Source organism: Onychomys torridus, chromosome 8, assembly GCF_903995425.1.
Source record: "Onychomys torridus chromosome 8, mOncTor1.1, whole genome shotgun sequence".
NCBI lineage: Eukaryota > Metazoa > Chordata > Mammalia > Rodentia > Cricetidae > Onychomys > Onychomys torridus.
Window position 1 is genome coordinate 7,992,879 of NC_050450.1, and position 13,783 is coordinate 8,006,661.

General features: G+C 41.6%; 1 protein-coding gene and 1 pseudogene across 2 annotated transcripts in view; one reads left to right on the plus strand and one right to left on the minus strand.

Annotated features, from left to right (window-relative positions):
- Shisa9 (shisa family member 9) overlaps window positions 1-13,783 on the minus strand; it is a 299,285-nt gene that overhangs the window by 51,345 nt on the left and 234,157 nt on the right. The gene's annotated exons all lie outside the window — the stretch shown is intronic.
- On the plus strand, window positions 7,837-8,844 carry LOC118589389 (annotated as a pseudogene).

A 13,783-nucleotide genomic window follows, 5' to 3' on the forward strand; every position in this document is an offset into this window, starting at 1 on the left:
TGGGAGCAAGTGAAAAAGGTGTGTGTGTGTCTCTGTGTGTGTGTGTGTGTACATGCGTGCGCACTTATGTTCTTACTGATGAACAGTTCTTTTTCAATATTCTCTTGGAGAAGAAAACATATTTTCACTGAAACAAGAAATCCCTTGCTCAGTTTCATAAAAGACATTATCGGGTCATTAAAGTCTTGTTATATGCTGAGCTTCTAATATGCTGGTCTTTACTTAGGAGCACGTAACAATTGCAAGGAAGAATTTTTATTGCCAGATGAACAGATCGGGAAGTAAGATATTATGAAATGTGCTCTTAGGCAGCAGATAAGTAATTAGGTGACAAGCAAAATACATTATTTGGCATTTCACAATATTTGCACTTCAACACCAATTCATTAAAATCCCGCCTCCTCTCTTGTGGCCCACTAGGAATTAACATCAAGATTGTTTACTGAAAATAAACAAAATGAAGCCATCAGGATAAGTGAATTGTGATTAGGTCCTATGATTGCTGTGAGCACTTTTCCGAGTGTCCAAATAGATTCGTGATCAGACTCCAGTTGTCACTGGGTCATTAGCTCACTGTTCATGCCAACGTTAGGGGATGCTAAGGTGATGTTTTCAAGATTATTCTGCAGAAAAAGGAACCGAGAAACCATAGGTGGTGCCACAGAAAGAAGAATAAAATCCAAAACAAGAGTATTATACATCCTTAAAGAAACCATGCATATCAACTTTCTGCTGTGACTAAATTCAATAACATATTCTCTGAGGAAGAGTGACCAGCAAGCCAAGTGGTTTCAGTTTAGTCTCTACTCCTTTTTATTTAAGGAACACCTTATGTACCTTGGATCATATCCACACCCAGGCCCTTAGCTAAGATGTGGGCACACACTGAGAACCCAGGCCCTTAGCTAAGATGTGAGCACACACTGAGAACCCAGGCCCTTAACTAAGATGTGGGCACACACTGAGGACCCAGGCCTTTAACTAAGATGTGGGCACACACTGAGGACCCAGGCCCTTAACTAAGATGTGGGCACACACTGAGAAACCCAGGCCCTTAGCTAAAATGTGGGCACACACTGAGAACCCAGGCCCTTAACTAAGATGTGGGCACACACTGAGGACCCAGGCCTTTAACTAAGATGTGGGCACACACTGAGGACCCAGGCCCTTAGCTAAGATGTGGGCACACACTGAGAAACCCAGGCCCTTAGCTAAAATGTGGGCACACACTGAGAACCCAGGCCCTTAACTAAGATGTGGGCACACACTGAGAACCCAGGCCCTTAGCTAAGATGTGGGCACACACTGAGAAACCAGGCATAAAGTGTTCTACTAAATACTTGTTCATGTACTGATTGACTTAATAAGAGAAATAAGCAAGATGGAGGTCCCAGTTTGGAAAGAAAAAACTCTAAGTCCTAAAGGTTAAAAGACATGAGGCATGTGTTTAGTTCACTTGATAAAGGCAAAAGAGAGGATAGGGAAGAGAAGAACTGAGGAGGGAAGAGAGGAGGAGAGAAGCAGAAAGTGGAGAAGGAAGAAAGGAGCAGAAAGTGGGAAGAGAAGAGGTGGAGAGGGAAGAGAGGAGGGAGGGAATGTTCCTCTATGAGCTCTCCAGGCACGAGTAGCATTTTCAGCTGTGTGGGTTTGTGCAGTAGCTAGTGAAATCCAGGACGCCTGCCAGTAGGACCAGTTCATGAATCAGGAAAGGATCAGAGAGAGAGAAAGCGGTCCATTCAGACTCTCATAGTATTTCAGCTTTAACACAAGCATGTGTCCGTGTGCTCACATATACACAGGAGTGGCCACGTTATTTGCTGCTAATGGTGATATCTATTCTCTCCAGATGAAGATGACAATCTCTCCTGTCCACATAGCTCTTGGCTATTCTTCAGACCCTTGTTCCAGGCATTCTCTTATCACTCACTACACTTTCAGTTACCTAGCCTCCTTACTATATTCCAAATGTTCTTTGTCTAATGCTCATTTGGGATCAGCAAGGGCCATTTTCTCTTTCGGAAAGGCCTCCATTCATCCACTCATATTGTTTCTGAACACCTCCCTTATCATGTCATATTGGTAGAGAGCTGTCCTCCACCCTGATGCTGCCTAAGTCCTCCATCTGTTACATCAATCTCATTTGCAGTCGCTGTGACGTCTTGGTGCAGGGATATCCCCCATTACACTAGGAGTCTCAAAATTCAGAGACCTTATGTAACCCACTCACACCTCAATTTCCTGAACCTGCCACAGTATACAATTTGTGAACACTGTCTGTACACTGGTGAACCAATAAACCAGTGGCTTCCCATGTTTAAGTGTCTATAGCTTTAAACACATGCACAAGAATTCTGAATGAGATTTCCCACACCAGCCAAAGATGCAGAGAAACCCAGGAAATCCCCAAGACAACAAAGTGGTCCTGGGTTGGAAGAGCATGGGCTTCTACCCAGAGCTATTACCTGCCATCATTAACCTTGGGGAAGCCTAGGGATCACACCACAGAGGTTGTGCTGCTCTCTAACTGCTGGTCAGGCTGCACACAATTGCTTTTGACACCCAACATCAGGAACGTGATGCAGTGTTCTCCATTTTCTGTCTCCTTTGAAAATGACAGATCAATGGCTCTGATATTTTGTGCGTTCTTCAGCTGAGCTTTTCATCAGCTTTTCACATTAAGGATTCCTCATGAAAATGGCTATAAGAGAAGAATTTAATAGGATTGTGAGTTTTTAAAGCTCTGTCTCCCTAATTAATACCCCAGAGGGGAAGTTTTTCTAACATAATGGCCTTTCAATGTTAAAAGGGCTTAATATCATGGTAAACTATGTTCTCTTTCCTAGCTTGCTGACCCAGCCGATAGCATGAAGAGGCCACAGATCTGTCCTCCTTGAGCTTCTGCCACCACAAATGGTGTTGTTTTCGGTGTTTTCATAATGAACTAATCAACTGCTTATTCACTAAATGTGTCTACATTAAAAACTTATTACCCTGGAAAAGGGATGCACTATAATTGACCTTCTAACCAGAGTGGGAGGGGTGAGCACCATGTGGCAAGCTGGAGACAGAGGTAACCAACGTGAGGCAGGATATTATTCTCTTCTCTGAAACAGGTGTGAGGTCCTCTGTCAGGTCACTGTATGTAGAGGAGATGGAAATCCAAATGCTGTCTTGTTACTGTCTGTGGCTGTAGGTTTGCTATAATTACCAAGATGACTGAAACAACCACTCTGATGAAGGCAATCAGTCGCTGAGCCCTGTGTTCCAGATCCCATGCATGCATCATCACTGATGCTTTAGTCAACTCTGGAAGGCAGGCATTGAGGACCATTTCTACTGATAAAATGGGCTCGTACCGGGGAGGTATGACTTGCCCAACACCTCACACCTGATTCTGACTTCTGTGTTCTCACCTTAGACCTTTAGCTTGCCAAGAAACAATAGAAAAATAGAAGAACTAATGCCTATGGAATCCAGAGCAGAGGACTGTCTCCTGGTGTTCTGCACAGCCTTGTCAATGGTTCTATTCTCCTTTATACCATGTATTAGGAAGCTCATGCTCTGTGATTTACTGTAACTGAGGCATATTGGAAAGATTACATTTCCAAGCTTCCTTAGCCTATATCCATGGGGACCATGTGATTACATGTTGGTCAATCAGGTATGAGTAGAAGTGACTGAAAACCATTTCCATGCTACTAATGTGGTAGTTTTAGAGATCATGTTTGAATGTTTGGCTACAAGATGGAGGTGTGATGCCCAATGTATGGAAGACTTTGTATAAGAAATAATGTTTCACTGGGTTAAACTATTGAATTGAAAATTTGTTCATCTCTGCTAGCCTAGCCTAACAAGGAACCCCCCTAAAGAATCTGCATCTCTCTGTTCTACATTCATTATTAAGCATTTTTCATGTGCAAAGCAGTGGAGATACAAAGACATATGTGGTCTCAAGACTCAACAAGTCTAGTGGGAGAATAGATATGATAAATAACTAGACAACAAATGCAAAAATTAGATCATTACAACCCTGGCACTTTCCATGTAGGAAACCAACAGTGTTGGAGGGAAAGGCTCTTTAAATCATAGCTCCCTTAAAATTAATATTATTAGAATAACAAGGCCAGCTGATAAAGGTCTGTCTGCATTGAGAGCTCTCTTATCTCTCTCACAGATTCCTACAGGAAGGGTGGCATACAGTGTCACAGGTGGTCATGTGGGAAAGCATCAGGGTCAATTGAAAGTAGAAACATGGGGAAATGAAAAGAGCATATTATCTTGTTTCCAAAGAAGGAATTGGCAAGACAGGATTGGTGGAATTAGGACTGACTAGTTGAGTCATTTAGTGAGCTAGGATGCACAAGGGGTACCCTACATGTGCCTGGCACTAGGTTGTTGAGAGCAGAAGCCCAATTAAGCTAATAGTTGAATAAGGGTTCTAATTTGCATATGCAAAGTGTCTTTGATGCAAGTCCTTTCCTATCAATATGAATGCACTGATCATAGTATTGACAGAGTCCCTCCAGGGTCAACAAGTCCCTAAAATGTCAAAGCATTGAAACTGGAAAAGGTACTTATTACAGACATATAAGCTGAAACCTGAAAAATGAGAATCCGATCGCTTGGAAAGAGCAATGCTCACTACACATAGATTAACACTGAAGGGCTGAGAAACCAAACAGATAAGCAGTTACTGAAAACAAGAAAGGAGAGTGTTCAGAGAAGCAGGACAGACAATTGCACCAGTGGCTGTGAAGAACAGCCAAGAAGAGGAAAACAAGATGAAAAACGAATCCTGAGCCACTGTCTCCTTTTGTATCTCTTCTCTCTATTGGTAACCAGCCCCCTCGTTCAAAGTCACCAGCTGAAGGTCTCTTGTAGCTTCTTACCATCATACCCCATGATCCTTTGCATTCACTTTTGACATTATCCCTGCAATATTTGGGGAGGGTGCCAAAGACAGAACAGTTAGACAAAGTAAACAGGAATACCATCCCCAGGGCTGGGGAGATGGTCAGTTGGTAGCTGTGGGTCTCTTGCCTTGCAAGCATGAAGAACCAAGTTCAGATCCCCAGAACCCACATAATGAAAGGCAAGTATGGACATGAATGCTTGTAAGCCCTGTGCTGGGGAAGCAGAAAGGGACGAATCCTGGAACTTGCTGACTAACCAGTTTATTCTACTTGGCAAAAGCTAGGGCAGTGAGAGACCCTGCTTCAAAAAAGAAAAAAAAAGTGAGCTTCACACACACACACGGAGTACCTACTCATGGAGGAAAAGAGGGTAACAGAGTGGATAATTACGGATCCTGAGGCTCTTGGGGAAAATGATGGAAGAAAAGAGAAAATTTAGAGGGAAAGGGGAAGGGATTTATTCAACACATTAGAGAATGCCTCGGCAATTTCGCCTTGTTGGCAGTGCTATAAAGCAGAAAATTGACCCTAGGTTGAAAGAAATGTGCCAAGACAGGCAAGGAAGAACATGAGCAGATCTGTTATGAGAAGTCTGAGGTGTGAAGGGGATCTAGACATGTCTGATAAGCAGGTCCTCAACTACATGCTACTGTTTGTGCTTCTGGATTTCTGACCCCATTGTTTCTTATGTCTGGAAACTCTTTGCGATAAAGAGATAAGGGAGAGAGAAGAGGAGAGAGGGGAGAAGAGAGGAGAGGAGAGGAGAAGAATAGAGGAAAAGAGAGAAGAGGAGAGGAGAGGAGAGGAGAGGAGAGGAGAGGAGAGGAGAGGAGAGGAGAGGAGAGGAGAGGAGAGAGCTAGAGAGAGAGCTCAATCTTGGTCATGTTGTCTTCAGGACCTTGACTGTCATCTATGAAATGGAAAGTAATAAAACTGACATTGGCAGAATCAAGGAACACAGACACAAAATCCTGAGGGCAATCTCCTGCAAACACAAGGTATTGACAAATCATAGCTATCATTATGAGGATGACTTCCCATGGAGAAGCCAGTGGCTGGGGAATCATAGGCTCAGACTGATAATACCTATTATTATCTTAGAGGTTGTACCGAGCCTAACGTGGAACCAACATTGCTTTGGGGGCCTGAATTTAAAACATCCCACAGTTTTGTTTTGTTTTTATAAAGATCTGTTGACACAATTTATTGGAAGCCACATCTATCAACATTTTAACTACTCAGTAACCCCACCACATTAATAAAGTCACAGCAGAAAGGATTATGCTCACCAATCAGCATGTTATAGAGGGTCTCCTGGATGCCTGTTTGTGGAAATGGATAATGTATGAGGAACTGTGAGTTGACTAAAGACAGGAGAGGCCCTGTGAAGTGTCTCTCCATTCACCATGTGTGAGACCAGCAGATACTTCAGCCTCCATTTCCTGGTATATTGGATAACTTTTAATAGGACGTTTCTGAACCCTGTCATGTACACAGTTACAGTCTCATTTCATGATCTATATCACTATTTATTAAACAACTATATCCAAGTATGGCATGACATCACTACCTCTGCTTTGTTCTGAGCAGCAATACCCATGAAACTGCAGAATTGCCATGCTACCACCTAACAGCCAGAATTTTCCCTGCTAAATTAAGACACTGAAAATAGAGTACCCTACGTCCTCTGGATATACGTTATGGTTGTGTAGCTTGGAGTTCCTGTAGGTCTCCTAACAGTGAGAGCAAGAGCTGTCTCCGACTCTTTTGCCTGATTTTTGGGATCCCTTTCCTCCTACTAGGTTGCTTTGTCCAGCCTTAATATGAGAGGAGATGCCTAGTTGTATTATAACTTGACATGCCATGTTTGGTTTATATCCCTGGGAGGCCTGCCCTTTTCTGGAGGGAAAAGAGGAGGACTGAATTTGGAGGAGAAGGGATATGGGGGTGGTAGTGGAGGTAAAACTGCTGTTGGAATGCAATATATGAGAGAAGAATAAATTGAAAAAAAACAGAAAGTAAAGTACATTTTCCTATGTCCTATTTGACATCTTCCCTTCCTTACCCCAGAGCATACCCAGAAGCAAACACTAAATTGTTATGCCAAGAGGGCCTGGGGAGTCTGACTGGGTCTTATTCTACTTTGTTGATTTCTAGGTGACTTGACCAAGTCATGTAATAAAACAAAACAATTTAGGACAGTGCCTATTATGATTGTGTACTCAATTGAGAGTAATGTTTTCCATTATTATTTTGCTCCTGTTAGTATGTTCTTAAGGAGCATAGCACAGTTCCTGAAGTGTGATAGGCATGCTTATGGAAACATACAAGGCTGAGCAAAGAGCCACCAGAAAGGATGACAGAGAATAATCCCCAGAGCTCAGTCAGGCAAGATAATACTCCTGCTAATACAGCCTGGAAAACCCAGAAAGATTCTGCTTGGTAATGAGGCAAAATTATCTCTAGCATAAATGTTATTAAGGTCTTCACCAACAATGCCTTCAAGCAGTTCCCAAAAGGATAAAACTGTCTCTGAGCAACTTGATTGCATCCTAGAAGAAAAGCTAAGATATTCATGAAAAAAAAAAAAAAGCAAGCAACAGTCCCTGAACACCCAAGGTCAATATAAAATGGCTGCCACTCAATAAAAATCACCAAGCACACAAAGAAGCAGTGAAAACAGGCCATATAACATAAAGATCAATCAACTGAAGCACCCTAAAAAGATGCAGGTAATAGAACTAGGAAACAAAGACATTAAACCAGTGATTATAACTGAATTCTCTATGTTCAAAAACTAGAGGAAATACTGAGCACCACAAGTGAAGATTTATTAAAAAGCTCAAGACAGGCTCTCTGCTCCTCCCTATTCTAGAGACAGCTGCATCTCTTCATGCAGTACCAGCCTACTTCCTGAGACACGATGGTGAAGGTCGGAGTGAACGGATTTGGCCGAATTGGACACCTGGCTGCCAGGTCTGCCTTCCAGTCTGGCAAAGTTGAAATTGTTGCCATCAATGATCCCTTCATTGACCTCAACTCTATGGTCTACATGTTCCAGTATGACTCTACCCATGGCAAGTTCAGTCAAGGCTGAGAACGGGAAGCTTGTCATCAACAGGAAGGCCATCACCATCTTCCAGGAGCGAGATCCCGCCAACATCAAGTGGGGTGAGGCTGGTGCTGAGTATGTTGTGGAGTCCACTGGTGTCTTCACCACCATGGAGAAGGCTGGGGCCCACTTGAAGGGTGGGGCCAAAAGGGTCATCACCTCCGCCCCTTCTGCTGATGCCCCCATATTTGTGATGGGTGTAAACCATGAGAAGTACGACAATTCACTCAAGACTGTCAGCTTCCTATCCTTCCTGCACCACCAACTACTTAGCCCCCCTGGCCAAGGCCATCCATGACAACTTTGGCATTATGGAAGAACTCATGACCACAGTCCATGCCATCACCCAGAAGACTGTGGATGGCCCCTATGGGAAGCTGTGGCGTGATGGCCATGGCTCTGCCCAGAACATCATCCCTGCATCCACCAGTGCTGCCAAGGCTGTGGGCAAGGTCATCCCAGAGCTGAACAGGAAGCTCATGGGCATGGCCTTCTGTGTTCTTATCTGCAATGTGTCTGTCATGGATCTGACATGCTCCCTGCAGAAACCTGCCAAGCACGATGACATCAAGAAGCTGGTGAAGCAAGTGTTGGAGGGCCCACTAAAGGGCATCCTGGGCTACACTGAGGACCAGGTTGTCTCCCTCCTGCATCTTTAACAGCGACCCTCACTCTTCTGCCTTAGATGCTGGGGCAGGCATTGCTCTCAATGACAATTTTGTGAAGCTCATTTCCTGGTACGACAATGAATTTGGCTACAGCAACAGGGTGGTGGAACTCATGGCCTACATGGCCTCCAAGGAGTAAGAAGCCCACCCTGGACCACCCACCCCAACAAGGACAACAAGGGAGACCCTCAGCTGCTGAGCAGTTCCTGTCCCATCTCAGCCCCCGATACTGAGCATCTCCCTCACAGTTTGCATCCCAGACCCCCAGAACAACAGGAGGGGTTTGGGGAGCCCTACTCTCTTGAACACCATCAATCGAGTTCAATGCATCTGTTAAAAAAAAGCTCAAGACAGAATTAAAATCTAAAATACACAAAATAATCAAATATACTGACGTGGTTTCAAAGATTACACAATGAAAGGGGAAATAAATACTGATGAACTGAAAATTATCATATAATTAATTAAAATGAAACAATGAAGGACAGAGTATGTGGCCCAACAACAAACCTAGCATACTGAAGTCCTTGGGTTTAGTCTCAAGTATTGGGGGGTGGGTATGAAATTTATTCATTTATTTGTTGTGTATTGCTTGGCCCACTTGGAAGAGACAGTTCTCTCCTTCCACCATGTGAATTGATGAGGATCAAGCTCAGGTCATCACACATGGTGGTAAGCACCTTTATCTTTTTGTCCCTCTTCCCATCCCATAAAAATGATTTTTAAATAAAAGACAGTAAAATGGGAAAATAGTACCATTGAGCTTTGGAAACACTAAGTATCCTCATGTGTGTGTAATCGGTATCTCTGGAGAGAAACAGAAAAGAGGAAATAGAAAATACCTGAATAGTTAATGGTGAAAAATTCTCAAAATATGGAAACTGTATACTCCAGATTCAAGAAGACTAACATACAAATACCAGAGACATAAAGAAGACTATGTGGAAGCAAATCAAAACCAAATTGTTAAAAACCAATGACACAGACAAAACCCTTAAAAATAGCCAGAATGATAAAAAGGAAAAAGGAACATTCTTATCAGAGATAAATAGCCCAGAGTCAAACCACAGAAGCCTCAGAAATATATCAAAGATGCTAAAGTGTCCATATCATGCAAGGCTATTGCGTGATGCAGAATCACACACAGAAACTGATAACAAGGAAGTGTCTGCTCATGTCACACAGCATGTATGCTGACAACCAGTTTTGGTGGAGCACACCTATAATCCAAACACTTGGGAGATAAAGGCGAGAGTTAAGGATAGCCTGAGCTGCATAAGACCTTGTCAGAAAGAGAGGTGGGGGGAAGGGAGGGAGGAAGGAAGGAAGAGAGAAGGGAGGAGAAAGAAAGGAACTACAGCCCCCATGAAATTAGATGCAGATATGGCATTTAAACCTGAAAATACAGTTGTAAAAACAAAACTATAAATCAAAGGGGGGAAAGCTGAGTTTAAAATGAGGATGTGTTTTGTGCTAAAGAGAAACAGAAGCACAACATACAAGATGTGTAGGCTGTACTTGCTCAGAACATGCAGAGTGATCTACAGCAGAAATGTTCATGTGAGAAGACCTCAGTGAATGAATTCAACTACCACCACAGAAACATTTCAAGAGACAACAAATCCTTTCCACCATCAAAAAGGAGGGACTGCCTCATATCTTAACTGTAAGAAGACAGCTTGTGCTGATCACAAAATCAGACAAAACAAAACTATAGGAAAACTATTGACCAATATTCTCCATACAGGTTACTTAACAGCATATACTTCAAAGGTGTATCATGACCAAATGGTAGCCATCCCATAAACTCAAGGCTGGTTTCCTATGTGACACTCTGGGCAGTTCCTAGCACCAAGAGTCTAACAAGCAACTCTAAATCATGAGTCTAACGGATGCAGGAAAAATAACACTGAATAAAATCCAACATTTATCACCAGGTAAAACTTTCAGCAAAGTAGAACACAGAGGAGAGCCTCTTCAAACTCATTTTAGATATTAATGACTTTTCCAGATGCCTCAGCCTTCCCAGTATGATCAGAAACTAGAGGTCTGTGTGTCTTGCCTGTTCTGATCCAATGCAGTTCCAATACAGAATAGCAAAGCTACACGGGGAGGGGAGCACATTTGAAAAGAAAAAACTGTGTATTTGTTTGTTTTCTGGGGTTTTTTTGTTTGTTTGGGGTTTTTTTGTTTTTTGTTTTTGTTTTTTTTGTTTTTTGTTTTTTTGTTTTTTTGTTTTTTTTTTAGACAAGGTTTCTCTTTGTAGTTCTGGATGTCCTGGACCTTGTTCTGTTGACCAGGGTAGCCTGGAACTCACAGACATCCACTTAGCTCTGCCTCCCAAGTGCTGGGATTAAAAGTGTGCACTACCACACCAAGTGAAAAGAAAAATTTAAATTCCCTATTTGCAAGTGAGACCATCACCTGTATAGAAAAATCCTTTGAAATATATTTTTAAATACCAATCATTTCTTCAAAATCTACATAAAACTAATAATTACTACTAGTAGCTGGTTTTCACAAGGTCATAGGCCATAAAATCAATATACAAAAATAAATTGCCATTCTATAGACTAGTAATGAGCTGATAGAAATGGAAAGGCAAGAAAATACTTACAAATAGCATCACAGATACTTAGGGATAAGTCTGACAATGTGCAAGATGTATACATTGAGAACCTCACACCCTTAGGTGCAGGGGTTGTGTTGGAGTTGTGTCAGTGAGGGTGGGTACCCCATTATCAGTGGCGCTCTGCATTTTGACCAGCTGTGGCTTTCTATAGTGGTCTCCACTGAAAAAGGAAGCTTCTTTGATGAGGGTGGGGCTGCAGCTATCTGTGGGTATAAGCGTAAGTATTTGGAATGCCATTAGAGATTACACTGTTTTGGAAAGTGGTAGTAGTGGGCTCTATATGGCTGCTTTAGCCATCGGTAGTTGGCTAGGTATATGGGGTCCTCATACCTCGATGAAGAACTACAAGCAGTTAATGACTGTTGAGAAAGAGAGAATCAATCAGTCTTCCCCAGAGACAAGTCCCAGAACTGGTTACCAAGTGGTCAGTCCTAAAAACATCTACATATGAAGAATACTATATGGAGGTTCTGCAGGTTGTATATATATATATATATATTCATATATATATATATATATATATATATATATATATATATATTCATATATATACATATGTAACAATAACAATTAAAGGAAAAGAGGCTGTGAATTTGAGAGGGAGCTAGGTGGGAAGACACAGGAGAGACTGGGGGAAGGGGGGGAATGTTATAATATAATATGCATATATGAAATTTAAATTTTTAATTAATTAGTTCAAAAAATAAAAAAAAACATTATCAAGAGATACTTTTAAGGTCTTAAGTTAAATGTATAGAAATTCATAAATAGACACAAGATTAATTAAGCTGTCAATAATCTTCCAAACTGACCTATAAATTTAGTGAAATCACAATCTAAACAGGCTTTTTAAAAACAGAAATAGCATTCTTTCCAAAAATTCATACATAGCATTTGGAGAGATAGCTGAGTGGTTAAGAGGGCTTCCTGCTTTTCCAGAGGACTCAAGTTCAGTTCCCAGCACCCATGTCAGGCAGATCATAATGGCCTGTAATGCTATGTGATCCGATGCTCTCTCCTGACTTCCATGGGCACCCCTATATGCATGGCAAAGTCTTCTCTCTCTATTTCTTTTCTCTCTCTCTCTCCCTCTCTCTCATACAAAATAAATGTTTTTAATTAAATTTTTTATTTATTTTACATATCAACCAGTTTCCCCTTCCTCCTATATGTATTTTTAAAAATTAATACAGAAATTTAAAAAATGGCAATAGCCAAAGAACTTTGCAAAGTAGAATATAGTTGGTTTGGAGATATTAAGAAATGTCCTCAAGGAGGAATGAAGATTAGTCCATTAAAATACTGAGGTTTATTGGCTCCAGGTAGGTCCTCTCATCCACATTTGATGACTGCATCTTTACTGTGACCCCGGTGTTAAGTTTCATGAACTTCCTTTCAGGGACAAGCAAATGGAAACAGTGTGAAGTGACCTGCTCACTTTTCTCAAGCAAACATTTGCCTTTTGTACGGTAGGTGCTAGAGGAATGACTGCTCTTGCAGAGGTTCAGATCCCAGCACCACAGTGTGTGGCTCACAGGGGATCCCACACCTCTAGCCTCCAAAGGCACACATATGTGCACACACACACACAATTTAAAATAAAACTTGAATATTAAAATGATAGAAAATGGATTTTAAAAAGCTTTATTCCTTACCATTTTCCTTTAATTTTCTTCTTAAAAATTCAATGAAGTATTTTTTTTTAAATACCTCATTGATTCACATTAGGAGCAACCATCTTTGGACAACAGGATGTGTGATTCCAGTGTAATAAAATACAAAGGACTCTAGAACCTTTCTCTTTTTCTTATACCAATATAGTCTCCTCTAACTGACTACATTTATTGTCTTCTTCTAAATGTTTCAAATCTTTTTTAAGTCTCTAACTTCTACGTTGCTAAAGTCCTCTTCAGCTTGCTCCTTTGCCAATTGCATGCCACCAACTACTTAAAGTTAGCATCATAACAAGCCCCCATGGTTAACTATTGTCAGGGTCCAGAGCTGACCTACCTCTTCTTGGGTCTTTGAATTACCATCGGGTTTTCTCAGAGGCAAGAATCTGGACGGGTCTCAGGCTTATTTTAATGGAACTTGGTTTACTGTTCTAGACGTCAGCTCCATGCATGAAAGATGTTCTCCCCCCAGCACAGTGACTGATGTTAATGTGAGGTACAAAAGAACACCCCTGCCTCTCACAGCCATTTTCCTTGACAGTCCTGTTAAAATCAGCTGAGTATCTTGTTGAATTCATGTCTGAATTCTCTTATATCCAGACAAATGCTTCCCTTGCCTGCTTCACAGGAAAGAATTACACCATTCTACTCCCACTCAAAAAATCCTAAAAACACATTCTTCTTATTTCTTCTATGCCAACTAGTCTCCAAAAACATGAGATGTATGTGCATGTGCTCTGTCTCCAGAAGTGAAAGCTCTTTTCCACCTCCCACCCAAACACCTG